This window comes from Lissotriton helveticus, chromosome 8 (assembly GCF_964261635.1).
Source record: "Lissotriton helveticus chromosome 8, aLisHel1.1, whole genome shotgun sequence".
Lineage (NCBI taxonomy): Eukaryota > Metazoa > Chordata > Amphibia > Caudata > Salamandridae > Lissotriton > Lissotriton helveticus.
Window position 1 is genome coordinate 837,324,402 of NC_136069.1, and position 18,853 is coordinate 837,343,254.

At 43.7% G+C, this 18,853-nt stretch overlaps 2 long non-coding RNA genes across 2 annotated transcripts; one reads left to right on the forward strand and one right to left on the reverse strand.

Annotated features, from left to right (window-relative positions):
• Positions 1 to 2,722: 2,722 nt before the first annotated feature.
• LOC144771784 (uncharacterized) lies at positions 2,723 to 3,169 on the reverse strand. The gene is made up of 3 exons (XR_013599474.1): positions 3,065 to 3,169; positions 2,890 to 2,971; positions 2,723 to 2,795 (listed from the first exon to the last, which is right to left on the reverse strand). It is a non-coding gene; the product is annotated as an uncharacterized LOC144771784 (long non-coding RNA).
• A 4,950-nt stretch (positions 3,170 to 8,119) lies between these two features.
• LOC144771785 (uncharacterized) lies at positions 8,120 to 8,566 on the forward strand. The gene is made up of 3 exons (XR_013599475.1): positions 8,120 to 8,224; positions 8,318 to 8,399; positions 8,494 to 8,566. It is a non-coding gene; the product is annotated as an uncharacterized LOC144771785 (long non-coding RNA).
• Positions 8,567 to 18,853: the final 10,287 nt, after the last annotated feature.

Sequence of the window (18,853 nt, forward strand, 5' to 3'; positions counted from 1 at the left end):
CACAGGAGCCACACGTCGTCGATGTAACGATACCAATGCATTATATTTTGTGAGTAGGGGTTGTTTGTCTCTATGAATCTTTTTTCATATTCCGCCATATAAAGGACGGCCATTTCAGGAGCATAAGGGCACCCCATCGCGGTGCCCTTAACTTGCATGTAGAAATCGTCATTGAAACGAAAATAGTTCTTTTTCAGAGTGATCTCTGCCAATCGCAGTATAAAGGATGTAGGGACTTTATGGGGTCTCTCTCTGGAGTCCAAATAAAGTTCAATCACTTCTAATGCCTCCTCCTGAGGTATTTGAGTGTAGAGGGACGTAACGTCCATTGTCACCATTAATTGTACTGTGTCATTAAATACAGTACCCTCTACTTTTGACAGAAAATCCGTTGTGTCCCGTAGATATGCCTTCACTTCCGTCACAAATGGCTTCAAAAAGAAGTCCACAAATTTGGACAAGGGCTCGAGACACGAATCGCACCCCGAAACAATTGGTCGTCCGGGGGGATCCGACGAGTTTTTATGAATTTTGGGCAGAAAATATGCCACTGGAGTTCTGGGAAATTTTTTGATTAAAAAATCAGTTTCCTTGGGGCCTAAAAAACCACTATCTTTGCCATTTTGTACAACATCTGCAATCAAAGATTGAATTTGCTGTAAGGGATCTTCTGACAATTTCCGATACCAATCTTGGTTGTTTACATGCGAACAACCTTCAGCTAAGTATTTATCTCTTGGCCAGATGACAACGGCACCGCCCTTGTCAGCCTGCTTTATCACCAATGATGGATCTTCCTTAAGATTTTTTATTGCTGTCCGTTGTCCCTTCGTGATATTGGGTTTCACAAATTTCTGCTGATGTTCCAATTTATTTATTGATGACAAAAGAATTTGTTCGAATGCGAGTACTTGCTTAGGTACATTCTGGGTGGGTACGAAAGTGGATTTATTCCTAAGCCCCGTTGTCTCCATGTTGCTACTTGGAGGTTGGTTGGCAAAGAACGCTTTAAGACGGATTTTGCGGCAAAATTCTAATGTCTCAAGTTTTAATTTGGTGAAGTCTGTACGTCTCGTTGGAACAAATTTTAGCCCCAAGTTCAACACAGATTCTTCATCTTTTGACAATGCCCGAGCTGATAAATTGACTACGGTGGACGGATTTTCTACGACTTGTAATAATTCCTCCGGGTTCGCATTTCCCATTGTGGTTTGAACCTTACCTTTGACTGCTGGCCTTTGTCTAAAAAAGGAGTTTGTTTCTTGTTATTCCCTCCTCTTGAGTCCGAACCAGATGACTCAGAGGACGAAGTTTCGGAGAAAGTCTTATATCTATTTCTCGATCTACCTTGAAAATTTGAAAGTGCTCCTCTAGATTCTGGTTGGGAGTAGAAATCGTCTTTGAGGAAGCGGTAAGCTCTTTCTAATGTAAAGGATTTAGAGTCCCTTTCGTACTGTGCTGTCTTGTTGTTAATTGTGTTGTCTTTGAAAGATTGGATCTCTTTGTCGATTTTCTCTAAAAGAGCTTTGGAATCTGTGACCACTTGGTTATCTCTGATGGCTGTGGTAAGTTCTTCAATCTCTTGTAGTTCTTTCGCGCATATTCTTTGGGCAGTTTCTATGGTATGGACCATAAGGTCCCTGCTGCACTTAGTATTTATGCAGCTAAAGCCCTTTTTATAATCTGCATCCTCAGTAAAAATGACTGGGACATTTTTAACCTGGAGCCCCCACGGGATGGTCCCACCCCTTAGGTGCTTCAGGAGGAAATGGCCATGAAGTTCCGTACGAATCTGTTTCTTTCGGAGTCTGGTGAGTTTTTCGGTTTCGTTCTGCTGCTGAGCTGAAGAGCTCAGAGTGACTTCTGAAAAGGGGGATGTGGCTAATAAATTCTTAATATGATTTTCGGAAAAAGACAGAGTGTCCTTCTCGCCCATTACTCGGGAAAGACGGGATAGTCCTTCCAGGTAGCGAGCCAAAAAATCACTCAAGACACATGAAAAATTCAATGCCCTTGAAACTCTCGCGAGTGTGCACTCGCTCTAAGATTTGCAAAAAAACGGAGTTTGGTCCTGGGACAGGGGGTCAACTGGACCGTAATATAATAAAACAAAAACAATGTTGTCCCCCAGGATAATTTTCTCTCACAACTTTGAGACTACAAACAAGGGAAAAAAAACTATTGTTTGTATGGGTTATTTTATTCAAACCCTTTTAGAAATTTTTTATTAAATCATTTTGAAAGGCATTTTTACGGTTGAGAAAAACACTACTTACAAACATTTACACTATTTACAGCTATCATACAAACAATTCTAAACACAAAACAATAACTATGTACAAATGAATCCACAGTTATAAACAAGCTTCTTTTACAATAAGAAAAACAACAATTCTGTTCGCACAAATAATCAATCTTTGTGAAAAATACAACTTATTAGAAAGCCCAACCAGGGTCAAAACAACAGGAAGAGGCAACAGAAAAATCACTTTGTACTCAACAATCAGTTACAGTTGACAAATGACTGTTAACTTTGCTCAATCAAAAGTGCCTATTCGCCGTTATGCCGACGCGTTTCAAATCTGGATGAAATCACAGATTCTCTTCAGGGCTCTGTCAGTGTGGTATTCTATAAAGATAAAGGAAGCTTGATTTAGCCACTATTTACAAAGATTGAGGACCTCCCGCTAGAACACAGGGACAGAAGTCGCAGGTTTTTTACCTTTTCATATGGATAACGCGATCCCGCGGTCCAATCATTCAAATAGAGAGGGGCCTTTTATTATGCAGAGGTTCTGTTAAAAAGATTATGAGAAAGGGATTTAATACCAAGCCTCTCAGAGACGTGCAGGTAGATGGTCCCACAATTTCAAAGCACACATTCCGTACCTTAAATTGTTTAAAACGGGGGCACCACTAGTTATTTTCTCCAAACATGGTTCTTCCGCTGTGTACTCATTAACGCTGCCGCCTGAAAAGCAACAGACATGTGCTGTACTTACTAAATGACCGTTCACTTTGCTAGCTCGATCTAAAACAGCGGTTTGCCTAACTGTTGGCGTACCTGGGTTTCTTTCTGAGGGGCAGTGAGTGATTTTGCTGTTATGCCGGACTCTCGCTGATGGGCGGGGATGCCTCCGCGGTATAACACTGCGTGCTTCAATCTCGCTTCGATCTGAAATAGTTATATTGAAATTGTAAAGCGCGAAGAAGCTACTTGTCTACCATCTACAGGAGACGCGCCAACACTCACCTCTCTTTCCAACCACGTACCAGGAAATGCAAACTCATTGGTGGAAAACCACCATGTGAGGCAACTACTTCATAGCTAATCCACCGCTGAGCATTGTGGACTTTGTAGTTAAACAGATACTTCAAGTTTATAGGCGGGAAATCTCAGATAAAGAGTTGAGCCCCGTTTGGGTACTATTGAATTTTAGTATCAAATACGCTTCTTTTCTCAGAAGCATTTCATCGCTGTTTCCACTCAAATTAGTTTGATTCAAGTTGAACAGCACAGTCCACTTGAACTCATTTTCCCCATGATTTTGATCAATAAAGTGTTGGACGAGGGGCGCTGTGAGCACTCTGTTCTTAATGCGTGACCTATGTTGCGTCATGCGTGTGTTGGCCTGTTGGTTTGTTTTACCTATATAAATTTTAGGACAAGGGCAAATAATAGCGTACACCACGTTTTTAGTTCTACAATTCGTGAAGTTCGAATGGGTCCACGTTGTAGTAGTGTGGCAGAAAGTTTTCCCTTCAATCGTTGTATCGCAAGCGATACAATTCCCACATCTATGGTGGCCCTCGATTGGTTTCAGTCCCCATTTGGACAATAAGTCGCTTTTTGGTTTTGGTATTCTAATGTCTGCGCGAACTAATTGTTGGCCAATATTCTGGTTTTTTTAAAGGCAAATATTGGGCGGGGAAATGGCATTTCCAATTGTTCTAACAAATGCCAATGTTTCAAAACCATCTGTCGAATTTTGTGAGTTTCCGCACAAAACGTGGTAACGCAAACTAAGCTTTCAAGTTCACGCTTCTGTTTTTTCTCAAAGAGACATTCTCTTGGTGTATAACGAGCCCTCTTAAACGAATGCTTAAGTAATTTACTTGGGTAGCCTCGTTTGACCAAATCATTGCAAAACTGTTGGCCATGTTCCTCGAACTGGTTAATTTCTGAACAATTTCGCCGAATTCTGAGGAGTTGTCCATAAGGCAAGTTCGCCCTCAGGTTTCTTGGGTGCGAACTGCCATAATGAAGGATGGTGTTTTTATCCGTTTTCTTCCTGAAAAGTGATGATTTCAAGATGCCTCCCACATTACTCATTTCAACATCAAGAAAGGTCATTTTAACGTTACTTGAATCTAGTGAGAATTGTATGTCACGATGTCTCGAATTTATCCATTGGTGAAAGTTACTCAAGTCGGCGGGGCTCCCCTGCCACAGGAGCCACACGTCGTCGATGTAACGATACCAATGCATTATATTTTGTGAGTAGGGGTTGTTTGTCTCTATGAATCTTTTTTCATATTCCGCCATATAAAGGACGGCCATTTCAGGAGCATAAGGGCACCCCATCGCGGTGCCCTTAACTTGCATGTAGAAATCGTCATTGAAACGAAAATAGTTCTTTTTCAGAGTGATCTCTGCCAATCGCAGTATAAAGGATGTAGGGACTTTATGGGGTCTCTCTCTGGAGTCCAAATAAAGTTCAATCACTTCTAATGCCTCCTCCTGAGGTATTTGAGTGTAGAGGGACGTAACGTCCATTGTCACCATTAATTGTACTGTGTCATTAAATACAGTACCCTCTACTTTTGACAGAAAATCCGTTGTGTCCCGTAGATATGCCTTCACTTCCGTCACAAATGGCTTCAAAAAGAAGTCCACAAATTTGGACAAGGGCTCGAAACACGAATCGCACCCCGAAACAATTGGTCGTCCTGGGGGATCCGACGAGTTTTTATGAATTTTGGGCAGAAAATATGCCACTGGAGTTCTGGGAAATTTTTTGATTAAAAAATCAGTTTCCTTGGGGCCTAAAAAACCACTATCTTTGCCATTTTGTACAACATCTGCAATCAAAGATTGAATTTGCTGTAAGGGATCTTCCGACAATTTCCGATACCAATCTTGGTTGTTTACATGCGAACAACCTTCAGCTAAGTATTTATCTCTTGGCCAGATGACAACGGCACCGCCCTTGTCAGCCTGCTTTATCACCAATGATGGATCTTCCTTAAGATTTTTTATTGCTGTCCGTTGTCCCTTCGTGATATTGGGTTTCACAAATTTCTGCTGATGTTCCAATTTATTTATTGATGACAAAAGAATTTGTTCGAATGCGAGTACTTGCTTAGGTACATTCTGGGTGGGTACGAAAGTGGATTTATTCCTAAGCCCCGTTGTCTCCATGTTGCTACTTGGAGGTTGGTTGGCAAAGAACGCTTTAAGACGGATTTTGCGGCAAAATTCTAATGTCTAATGGATTTTCTACGACTTGTAATAATTCCTCCGGGAAACTTCGTCCTCTGAGTCATCTGGTTCGGACTCAAGAGGAGGGAATAACAAGAAACAAACTCCTTTTTTAGACAAAGGCCAGCAGTCAAAGGTAAGGTTCAAACCACAATGGGAAATGCGAACCCGGAGGAATTATTACAAGTCGTAGAAAATCCGTCCACCGTAGTCAATTTATCAGCTCGGGCATTGTCAAAAGATGAAGAATCTGTGTTGAACTTGGGGCTAAAATTTGTTCCAACGAGACGTACAGACTTCACCAAATTAAAACTTGGGACATTAGAATTTTGCCGCAAAATCCGTCTTAAAGCGTTCTTTGCCAACCAACCTCCAAGTAGCAACATGGAGACAACGGGGCTTAGGAATAAATCCACTTTCGTACCCACCCAGAATGTACCTAAGCAAGTACTCGCATTCGAACAAATTCTTTTGTCATCAATAAATAAATTGGAACATCAGCAGAAATTTGTGAAACCCAATATCACGAAGGGACAACGGACAGCAATAAAAAATCTTAAGGAAGATCCATCATTGGTGATAAAGCAGGCTGACAAGGGCGGTGCCGTTGTCATCTGGCCAAGAGATAAATACTTAGCTGAAGGTTGTTCGCATGTAAACAACCAAGATTGGTATCGGAAATTGTCGGAAGATCCCTTACAGCAAATTCAATCTTTGATTGCAGATGTTGTACAAAATGGCAAAGATAGTGGTTTTTCAGGCCCCAAGGAAACTGATTTTTTAATCAAAAAATTTCCCAGAACTCCAGTGGCATATTTTCTGCCCAAAATTCATAAAAACTCGTCGGATCCCCCCGGACGACCAATTGTTTCGGGGTGCGATTCGTGTCTCGAGCCCTTGTCCAAATTTGTGGACTTCTTTTTGAAGCCATTTGTGATGGAAGTGAAGGCATATCTACGGGACACAACGGATTTTCTGTCAAAAGTAGAGGGTACTGTATTTAATGACACAGTACAATTAATGGTGACAATGGACGTTACGTCCCTCTACACTCAAATACCTCAGGAGGAGGCATTAGAAGTGATTGAACTTTATTTGGACTCCAGAGAGAGACCCCATAAAGTCCTACATCCTTTATACTGCGATTGGCAGAGATCACTCTGAAAAAGAACTATTTTCGTTTCAATGACGATTTCTACATGCAAGTTAAGGGCACCGCGATGGGGTGCCCTTATGCTCCTGAAATGGCCGTCCTTTATATGGCGGAATATGAAAAAAGATTCATAGAGACAAACAACCCCTACTCACAAAATATAATGCATTGGTATCGTTACATCGACGACGTGTGGCTCCTGTGGCAGGGGAGCCCCGCCGACTTGAGTAACTTTCACCAATGGATAAATTCGAGACATCGTGACATACAATTCTCACTAGATTCAAGTAACGTTAAAATGACCTTTCTTGATGTTGAAATGAGTAATGTGGGAGGCATCTTGAAATCATCACTTTTCAGGAAGAAAACGGATAAAAACACCATCCTTCATTATGGCAGTTCGCACCCAAGAAACCTGAGGGCGAACTTGCCTTATGGACAACTCCTCAGAATTCGGCGAAATTGTTCAGAAATTAACCAGTTCGAGGAACATGGCCAACAGTTTTGCAATGATTTGGTCAAACGAGGCTACCCAAGTAAATTACTTAAGCATTCGTTTAAGAGGGCTCGTTATACACCAAGAGAATGTCTCTTTGAGAAAAAACAGAAGCGTGAACTTGAAAGCTTAGTTTGCGTTACCACGTTTTGTGCGGAAACTCACAAAATTCGACAGATGGTTTTGAAACATTGGCATTTGTTAGAACAATTGGAAATGCCATTTCCCCGCCCAATATTTGCCTTTAAAAAAAACCAGAATATTGGCCAACAATTAGTTCGCGCAGACATTAGAATACCAAAACCAAAAAGCGACTTATTGTCCAAATGGGGACTGAAACCAATCGAGGGCCACCATAGATGTGGGAATTGTATCGCTTGCGATACAACGATTGAAGGGAAAACTTTCTGCCACACTACTACAACGTGGACCCATTCGAACTTCACGAATTGTAGAACTAAAAACGTGGTGTACGCTATTATTTGCCCTTGTCCTAAAATTTATATAGGTAAAACAAACCAACAGGCCAACACACGCATGACGCAACATAGGTCACGCATTAAGAACAGAGTGCTCACAGCGCCCCTTGTCCAACACTTTATTGATCAAAATCATGGGGAAAATGAGTTCAAGTGGACTGTGCTGTTCAACTTGAATCAAACTAATTTGAGTGGAAACAGCGATGAAAGGCTTCTGAGAAAAGAAGCGTATTTGATACTAAAATTCAATAGTACCCAAACGGGGCTCAACTCTTTATCTGAGATTTCCCGCCTATAAACTTGAAGTATCTGTTTAACTACAAAGTCCACAATGCTCAGCGGCGGATTAGCTATGAAGTAGTTGCCTCACATGGTGGTTTTCCACCAATGAGTTCGCATTTCCTGGTACGTGGTTGGAAAGAGAGGTGAGTGTTGGCGCGTCTCCTGTAGATGGTAGACAAGTAGCTTCTTCGCGCTTTACAATTTCAATATAACTATTTCAGATCGAAGCGAGATTGAAGCACGCAGTGTTATACCGCGGAGGCATCCCCGCCCATCAGCGAGAGTCCGGCATAACAGCAAAATCACTCACTGCCCCTCAGAAAGAAACCCAGGTACGCCAACAGTTAGGCAAACCGCTGTTTTAGATCGAGCTAGCAAAGTGAACGGTCATTTAGTAAGTACAGCACATGTCTGTTGCTTTTCAGGCGGCAGCGTTAATGAGTACACAGCGGAAGAACCATGTTTGGAGAAAATAACTAGTGGTGCCCCCGTTTTAAACAATTTAAGGTACGGAATGTGTGCTTTGAAATTGTGGGACCATCTACCTGCACGTCTCTGAGAGGCTTGGTATTAAATCCCTTTCTCATAATCTTTTTAACAGAACCTCTGCATAATAAAAGGCCCCTCTCTATTTGAATGATTGGACCGCGGGATCGCGTTATCCATATGAAAAGGTAAAAAACCTGCGACTTCTGTCCCTGTGTTCTAGGGGGAGGTCCTCAATCTTTGTAAATAGTGGCTAAATCAAGCTTCCTTTATCTTTATAGAATACCACACTGACAGAGCCCTGAAGAGAATCTGTGATTTCATCCAGATTTGAAACGCGTCGGCATAACGGCGAATAGGCACTTTTGATTGACCAAAGTTAACAGTCATTTGTCAACTGTAACTGATTGTTGAGTACAAAGTGATTTTTCTGTTGCCTCTTCCTGTTGTTTTGACCCTGGTTGGGCTTTCTAATAAGTTGTATTTTTCACAAAGATTGATTATTTGTGCGAACAGAATTGTTGTTTTTCTTATTGTAAAAGAAGCTTGTTTATAACTGTGGATTCATTTGTACATAGTTATTGTTTTGTGTTTAGAATTGTTTGTATGATAGCTGTAAATAGTGTAAATGTTTGTAAGTAGTGTTTTTCTCAACCGTAAAAATGCCTTTCAAAATGATTTAATAAAAAATTTCTAAAAGGGTTTGAATAAAATAACCCATACAAACAATAGGTTTTTTTCCCTTGTTTGTAGTCTCAAAGTTGTGAGAGAAAATTATCCTGGGGACAACATTGTTTTTGTTTTATTATATTACGGTCCAGTTGACCCCCTGTCCCAGGACCAAACTCCATTTTTTTGCAAACGTTTTAAAAGGGGCACTTTTAAAATTCTAACTTAAAATCAGATTTTACCATTTAAGAGCATATTAAATTGCAATTTATTTGAGTGTAAACAGCATATCTTGCATATCATTAGCTGCTTCCAAATCTGGGGTTAGCACATATTAAGTGTAATAAGGCAATCCAGTGTAAGCCTTTGGGGACCATAGCATTCAACAGCGGAAAATTACTTTAGACGTTTTTCACTGACACGACATGTAAAACTTAAACCCACATGCCCTACATTTTAAATACCATGCAACCTGCCTTAGTTGTGGCCAGGGCCTTCCTTAGGGGTGACTTATATGTATTAAAATTGAACTTTTAGGCTTGACAAGCCTAGTACAAGGTTTATTTTGTGAGGTTCAAATGGTAGGGTTACAGTGGCAGGCCTGAGACAGGTTTTAAAAGGTTGCTTTAGTAGGTGACACAGTGAGTGCTGCAGCCTCTAGTAGAATTTAATTCACAGGCCCTTAGTACAGGCAGTACCATTTACTAGGTACTTACAAGTAAATCAATAAGAAGTAGGACAATTTTACCATGTTCTCATGGGAGAGCACAGGCAATTTGGCATTGCATAGCAGGGGGAAAGTACACAGAGTCCTAAAGGCCAACAAAAGCGTGTTCAGCAAAGAAAGGCAGAGGGAAGCAGACATATGGCGTTACTCTGTAGAAAGGGCCAGGTCCAACATTCGGTCATAAGGAAATGCCCAAAGCCTGTTGAAATCAGGACTAGAAGGTGACCCCTGTGTGGAAAAGGGGTAATCGGTAAGAGAACGAAAACACAGATTTTCTGGAAGTGACGAATTGAGACTTTCGGGGCACAGGGCTGGCAACGCTCAGGAGTTTCAGAACATTGGAATGATTGGAGCAGTACTTGTGAGCAGCTTTCACTGGTTGGGACGCTAGCAAGGAGAAGGTGTGTAAGTACCCAGGTGAAAATATCTCAGAGTGCCAGACCAAGAACTAATCAGGAGTGCAGTTGCTGACGTGCCATGACATCATATGCGTCTGTCAGAGCAAGTCTGTTATCCCACGTTGGAATACCACAGCTTAACCTCCACACTGGATAAGATGGAGAACGAAAAACCTGTCCCTGGGGAAAATGTAACAAATGTGCAGGCACATGGGAACAGGTGTGAGCTTCATCGTACCAAAGGGACACTCAGCCACTGATGTTGCCAGGCACTGAACCTATGAGAGAGAAGCTTCTCATCTTGCCTCTGCTTTTCCCTCCCCATACGTGTCTGAGTTGTAACCTCATAATGGATCAAGCCCTACGCCAGTAGCACAGGGTTGACATTAGGAGATCCACACTGGAGGGTGGAGGGCCATCAATTGGGCATGGGCTGGACTACTGCCCCCTCCTGTGTGGTGTTTCCCGCAACCTTTGCCTCCCAGTGAGGCTTGCAGCTCAAGTGTTAAACTGACCGGAAGTGGTGATTATAAGGGGATGGTGGGGGCAGGGAATTTAAAAGACTGAGCAGCCCCTAGGCTACCCTCTTTTTCCCCGCCATTTTCCGCTTCTTAATCATTTGGGGGGGGGGGGGGAGCTGTTGCTGCCTAATAGCGCAAATTGGCATATCCCGTCTGCTGCAGGACACAAACTTGTGCACAGATTATAATTAATTTGATTCACTCATGTACCAAATATGCCGCATGGAGAGAGATGAGGAGTTTAATCTTACCCAGAAAGATCAGGATGTTGGGGTTCAGCAGTTCCATCGATTTGGTAATCCAAGCCTTTGTGCGCAGCCGGAGTTTGCTGGCCTGGCCGGTGCTGTGAGCATTCTCTAGTCCTGTGATCTTTTGCCCTTTTTCTGACAAAACAGTGATTATTATGAGTACATTCTAGTTGCACGTTTATCAGATTTGAGGTATTAATGAGAGACAAATCAGAAAGATGACCATAGAAATATTAACCTCCTTAAGTGGGTTGTAGTTAATGACTTGTGGCCTAAGGGTTAATAACTGGCAGTCCGATTCACAAAGGGCCTCCGCACCCATAGTTATGGAGGCGGCCACAGTTGTGGCACAACCTCCACAATGAGAAACTGCAGTGCGGAGGCCCCCCCACAAGTGCGTTGCCTCACCACGAGTGCGGAGGTCCATTGTGAATTGGGCCCTTAGAATTTAGCAAAGAAAGTTGTGAGTTCGAGTCTGGCTGTGTCTGTTTCAACACATTGAGGGCCTCATTTATGAGAAGTGATGCATCGCTCCATGAAACTTCTCAGTGCGCCCTCCTTGCGACATGATGGATGTGTCTTATTTACTGTATGACGCATCATGTTGCAAGGAGTTATGGATACGTCAGTATTTCTGACGTATCTGTAGGTGACGCATTGCTGGAGTATGTCACAAAAAGTGACTCACCAGCGGCGTAAAATTGATGCAATGCCTCATAAATAAGGCCCTGAGTTTGGAGAGTTAATACAAGGAAACATCTTTAATATATGTGGCAGGGCTGTTATGTTGAGTGAGTGAATCAGCTTGCATTCCGTGATAGAGATGGCGCACATCCCAAGCCTTTGTAATCTATCGGTCTAAGAATGGACTAAGCAACATGGTTCGCTTTCTACTTGGCACTTCCGAAATCTGGTGATCAAGAACATGGGTAATCAAAAGTGTACATATAGGTCATTACCCTATTGAGTTTGAGGGATTCCAATCGATATTAAAAGCAGTAATGACAAACAATTTTTAAACAGTTTTATCAAGCATTGATTTAAAGTTGATTCAGTGTTTTTTTTAGTTTGAGCATTCGAGACCTCTTGTATATACTTTAGTATATACTTTAGTATATATACTTTAGTATATGCTTTAGTATATGCTTATATGTGTATGTACTTTGTGGGATCTGGAGATCAGCCCTAGGACTTGTCTGCTTCTCTTTAGGGACTTTTTTTCTGTTCAACTCGTCTATTTAACCGTCTTGATAGAAAACGACCAGCAGAGGTCAGTAAAATACCAGAATCACTTTATCATTCTCTAGATTCCAGTCCATAGAAATTGTCTTCCATGAGCACCCGCAGACAATAATATATATTTTTTTCAAATCATGTATTTTCAATGATATGACCACCAAAGGCCCTGTTTTTATATTAAAAACAGGGCTTTGGACTATACAATTTCCCGCTGAAAGGCAATATTTCTCTCCATGTGTTCTCATACCTGGTGTGTCACGCAGTTTGGTGTTTACTTTCCTTCCATGGTAAAGAATAGTAGATGTTTCAGCACCCATGCTAATGTGCTGCATAGCTAAATACAAATAAGGTCCCAAAGGCGAGACCGATTGCATTGCAAATGCTTGTTTCATCTTGGATTCACATTCATTCATGAGGACCACACGGCTGCAATATCATCTCGGGAAGATATGACAAGCTGGAAGGGGGAACCAATGGGTACAAATGAAGCCAGAACCCTAATAACCACATCAGGCCCAAGGTCGAAATTTAGTGGAACGAAAAATCACCAGTCATTTGAACACATTTGACAACGAAAGTATTCACTGTATTGTTTCTGTGGCTGGTAATTAATGTTTTTTGCTGCCTTGAGTTGTTGCAGTTATTTTGGGTTACTGGGTATCATAATGGCAAACAATTGCTCTTATAGAGAGCACAGAACGAGGTGAGGCAGTAAATTCGACAGGTTGTGGTAGGCATTAGCAGGGGTCCTTGCTTACCACAGCCTGGGATTTACAAAAGTTGCTATATAGAGCAGTTTAATAGGTGAAGTCAATAATTTAAAAACGTTAAAAAAACTTGAGATAACCTGCTAATCAAAGGTCTAATTTTGGCCATTGGCTAATGTTCAAGGATTTGACTTGCTCCTGTCCAATGGGGTCAGAATATGCTACTAGGAAAATTCTAGGTCCTAGAGTAGCACTGCCCAAGCTCAAGTCCGTGAACCCTGCAAAGGTAGAGTCACTGCCTAATCAAGCATTCAAGCTCTGCCAGGCCCCATCATACCTTTGCTGATGTGGGTTTCTGTTACATGGGGGCATGTTAACTTCAGCCGACATGAATGGAACCTCCAGCAATAAAGACACACGTTGTTGTGGTCAAGATGTTCATAATGGATGACAGTGGTCAGGAAATTGAGGCGCCCAATCATGCTCAGTCCCAGGGGCAAAATGTTTGATCTTTTATTTTCACCTAGTGCTGGCCAGTAAGCCCATATGGAAAGCAGTGTTTCCTTTCAATAACAAAGCTGTTGAGTGATGGCTTATCAAGAAAAAGTTGAATGACTCATTAAATTGAAAAGATTCCAGGTATGACAGAAATTGTACTCAGAATGCAGATTTTTAAACACTGTCAAAACCAACCTAGGCACCTAACCGTTCCACTTAGTAACAGTGCTTACAATTAGTCAGCTACCATTGCTGTGTTTGCAAACACCTGAAACACTATATGGTAAAAAGCTTATTTTAAAAGGGAAACCAAAGGGAGTTCCTCTAGGTTTGAGCAATCCTTCCCTTCATTTGTCCTGGACTTTCCCTATCCTCAATGGGGTGTGACTCTTCTTTAAGAACGGCAAAGGGCAGAAGGGGAGGCTCTGCATAAACATCCTCTCCTAGCATCTTACTTACCTGGCAGAATAATAAGGGTTATTGAGCAAAGGTGAAAAGCCATTGGTATGCTGACTACCAGAGAATAAACTTTCTGGGCAAGGTATTTCTTGAATGCCACAAACGCTGGTTGTGGTTCACCCGTTTAACTGCATAGCATAGGTAGGTGTTGGAAATAGCCCTTTTTGCAGGGTTATCCCCAAACTTGTTGCTTCTTCCTCCCTTGTTTTTCCTGACCTGTGGTTGTTGGTAATAGGACTCTGGGCACTTTACCAATGCTGATCAGTGCTAAAGTGCATATGCTCTCTGTGTAAATTGCTATTATGATGGTTATCCATAATTGGCAGATTTGTTTAATCAGAAGGTCACTAGTAAAGTGCACTGAGTGTGCCAGGGCTGGTGATTCAAATGCTACTAGTGGGCCTGCAGCACTGATAGTGCCACCCACACGAGTAGCCCTATAATGTTGTCTCAGGCCTGCCACTGCAGTGCCTGTGTGCAGTTGCTAACTGCCATACTGACCTGACCAGTGTCCCCACTGGCCAGGCCTAACCCTTCCCTTTCTGTACGCATTTGACACCCCTATAGAAGGCCCAAGGTACCCCCTGGGCAGGGTGCATAGTATGTGAAAGGTTGAGCATGTACTAGTGTGGGTGACATGCTCAGATAGTGAAATACTGTCAATTTGGTTTTTCACTATTGAAAGGCTATCTTGCCCATAGGCTAGAATGAGGAATGCTGTGTATAATGTCTGCCTGCATATCATCCCATAGGAGCAAGATAGAAAATTGAAGTCTGGTATCCCTAAACCCAGAATTTAATAACCCATCTTTTAGGAAGGATGGATTTTAAATCCTGTGTTTGAAAACAGCACTTTTAGAAAGTGGCTGTTTTCTTGGCTGACCTTTCTGTGTGCCATGGCCTGTTTGTGAATGTACTGTCTGGTTTGTGAGTGACAGGGGCTGGGGTGGCTCCAGGAGGCTGGGTGAGTCAGCACTAGGCTGAATAGCTTCATCTGCATCTTGAGTGATGGGAGGGGATAGCACCTGGGCCTGAATAGGGCTGTGCCTGCCTTCCAAAATGCTGGCTCCAGATCCTGCTGGCGGCTGACGACCCTGCCCCTCTCTCTCAAAGGAAAAAGAAGGAGTCATGTAAACAGAGTGCTCCAGGACTGCCCAGAACTGGTTTGGACTAGGCAAAGGCCTCTTTGCCTTCAGAGAACAAAGAGAATATTGGTATAAACAGGGATACCCAGACCCCAGAACTTTAGATCATCCTGGAATCAAGAAGAAAAGCTGGAAGACTGAAGAGGAAGGACTGCCCTGCTGTGTGTTTGTAGGCTGACCTGCAGTTGCTATTCTGCCAAGAAGAGGGGAAGGACTTTCCTGTTGCTGTGTCCGCTGCTTGAAGAGCTCTCCAAGGGCCTGAGGAGAGTTGGCCTCCTGTTAAGAAGTCCCAGGAACAAAAGGACTTCACCCCCCGGTTCCCCCCTGAACTCTGCTGTGTGAGTTCTGACCTGCCTAGAGTTCTTGGTCTATTTGCGGGGCCTCTGGAGGTTGTTTCCTGCTGTTTGGGGAGCTGGAAAAGAAGATCTACAATTTTGCACGCATCGCTCGCTTGCGGAGTGCATCGTCGACAGTGCGAGAGAATTCTCGTCACCGCGAAGATTGTCACAGCGCCTGTTGCCGCTGCATGAACCGACGCTTGGTTCATTTGAGGAACGCATTGCCCGGGGGGGGCAAAGATTCCTGTCACTGTGAATATCATCGCAGAGCCTGCCGTCGCTGTGAGAACCGTAGCACCGCTTGCTGGCAAACTGCATCCCGTCGCAGTGAACATTGTTGCAGAGTCAACGCATCAAGTGGCCATGACAGAATAAGATCAACACTGCGTCGCGCATCGCGCCGCACTGAAGATCGTCGCCGTACCAAGATCGTCGCATCGTGCCTGTGCTAGACGCTTCCTACCTGCAACCGGACTTCATACAAGGTATCGCATCGCTCCCCATACAGATTAGAATAGCCGCAACCCGCCAGCTGCGTGCAGCGGGGTTGTCGTATTGCCTCCCCAGGGTCTCAGGAGTGAGGCATCGCTTGTTTTCTGATGCTGCAGCTGCCGCTTGGAACTTTTGTTGCATCTACAGGTACTTTGGGCCAAAAGTGACGCAACTGTGGATTATTTCAGTAAAAACCTTTGAACTCTTTTTAAAGACTTATTTTTGAACAGTGCATGTTGGATTTTTGTCATTTTGGTCTTGTGTAGTGTTAGATCCGGGGGTCTCTAGTTGGCAATGGTATTCACCTTTGCCCAAAGAGGGACCCTTACTTCTAAGTCAGGATAAGGGGATTACAGTCGTTAATAACCCCTGCTTACCCCCTTGGTAGCTTGGCACGAGCAGACAGGCTTATCTCAGAGGCAGTGTGTTAAGCATTTGTGAATATACACAGTAAAACAGTGAAAACACTAGAGATGGACACAACCCAGGTTTTATAAAAATAAGTATTCTTTATATAGACTTAACACAAGACCACAAATAACAAAAAAACACAATTCTACACTTAAGATGACTTAAAAGATGATTAAAGTCTCTTAGTTCAAGTTGATGATCAATGCGACAAAGTTCTCAACAAAGTACCTGGATGCGTAACGCAAAGTAAACAAAAGGCTCACAAAAGGGGAGATGCGTCTGTTCCGTGACCGGGGGGAAAAGTTGCATCCTGCCTCAATGCTTGTGCAGAGTACGGGACTCATCGTGAGCCTTACCGGTGCGGAGGTGATGCGTAGATTCTCAGCCTGTGGCCCAGCTGCCGTGCGCAAGATGGCGCCTTGATGCGATGCGATGATCCGGTTGCGATGCAAGAAGATGGCGCCCTTGATGCGGCGATGCGATGACGATGCGAGGATGCCCTGGCAGCCTTGCGCGACTCTGTACTTTGGGGCCACGACAGGCCCTGCGACGATTTCAGCTGCAGCAGCGACACACTTCATCTCCATGCGTCGCGCTTCCAGCTCCCAGCAGCACGCAAGTGTCTGGAGTCAGAATTCCCAGCAAGGAAATTCAGGAGGAAGCTGGAGGTAAAGTCTTTTGTCCCTGAGACTTCAGCAGGAAGCAAGCACAGTTCAAGCACTTGGAGAATATTCTGTTGATGAAAGTCCTTACAAAGTTCCTTCTCCTTTCCCTTGGCAATGAAGCAACCACAGCAGGCCAACCCAGCAAACAGCACACTGGCAGAGGGGCAGTACAACTATTGCAGCTTCCTTAGTTCTTCTCCTTGGCAGAAAGGTTTCTTGTCCAGAAGTGATCTAATTTCTTGGGATCAGGGTCCCAATATTTATACCCCGAAATCCTTTGTTCTCTGAAGGCAGAGAGGCCTCTGCCTAGTCCAAACCAGTTCCTGAGCACTTTGTTTACATGACTCTCTTCTTCCTTTCACTGTGCAGGGCAGATACATCAGCCGCCCCACAGGAGGTGGAGCCAGCGGAGGGGAGGGAAGATACAGATCTGGAGCACTCTGTTGACATGATTCCTTCTCTCCTTTCACAGTGCTGGGCAGAGACATCAGACAAGCCACAGCATTGGAGAGGGAAGGCCCAGCCCTATTCAGGTCCCAGGTGCAACTCCTCCCTCACATCTAGATGCAGATCTCTCTATTCACCACTGGGCTACCCCAGCCTGTCTCCTGGAATCCCCCAGCCCTGTCACTCACAAACCCAGACAAGGAATACACAACCCAGCAGAGGCAGGCCTGGATAGTTAGGCAAGAAAATACCTACTTTCTAAAAGTGGTATTTTCAAACACAGAATAATAAAACCAACTTTACTAAAAGATGTATTTTATTATTCTGAGTTCCGGCATACTAAATTTGAATTTCTACCATGATCCCTGAGTCAGTTAGGATTATAAGAATGTAATACTCCAACTGCCCATTCTGGCCTATGAGAACAGGTAGCCTTCAATAGTGAAAAGCGAATATGGCTGTAATTCACAAATAGAACATGCTACACACATCAGAGCATGTTCTACCTTATACTTACAATGTACCCTGCCCTTGGGGCTACCATAGGGGTGTCTCATATGAAGCAAAAGGAAGGTTTAGGGACTGGCAAGTGGGTGCACTTGGCCAAGTTGGCATGGCAGTGCTAGACTGCACATAGGCCTTGCAATGGCAGGCCTGAGACACACTTTACAAGCTGCTTCTGTGGGTGGCACAACCAGTGCTGCAAGCCCACCAGCAGAATTTGATTTACAAGCCCTGGGCTCACATGGTGCACTGTACTAGGGGCTGACAGATAAATCAAATAACCCAATCATGGAATCGAATTAGTTAATTAATTTAACATAGGGGCACTTGCAATGTGGCACTGATTAGCAGTGGCACAGTGCCCACAGCATACAACCAGCAAAAACATATCAAAACAGAGGAGGCAATCCGTCAAAATGGAAGGGAGACTCACGCCAATGATGCCAGGTCTAACACGTGTCCCCTCCAGCTGAAATGTGGGGAGAACTACCCTTCCCCTTTGGAATTCTCTTCACTAAGGCGGAAAAATCTGGACAGACCATCAGCGTTGGCGTGTTCTGTACCAGGGCGGTGTTCCACCGTAAAGTCCATACCCTGTAGGGAAATGGACCACCTCAGCAACTTTGGGTTCTCACCCCTCATCTGCATCAGCCACCTGAGGGGCCTGTGGTCGGTCTGAACCCGGAAGTGAGTCCCAAAGAAGTGTGGTCTCAACTTTTTCAGTAAGCCAGACCACCGCAAATGCCTCACGCTCAATTGCACTCCACCTCTGTTCCCGTGGAAGTAACCTCCTACTGAGGAAGGCTAAAGTTTGGTCTAGGCCCTCTTCATTAATCTGTGATAGAACAGCCTCCACACCATGCTCTGAAGCGTCTGACTGTACAATGAATTCTTTTGAGAAGTTGGGCACCTGAAGCACGGGTGCTGTGCACATGGCAGTCTTCAGGGCTTCAAAAGCCTTCTGACAGGTGTCAGTCCAGTTCACTTTCTTGGGCTGCTTCCTGGAA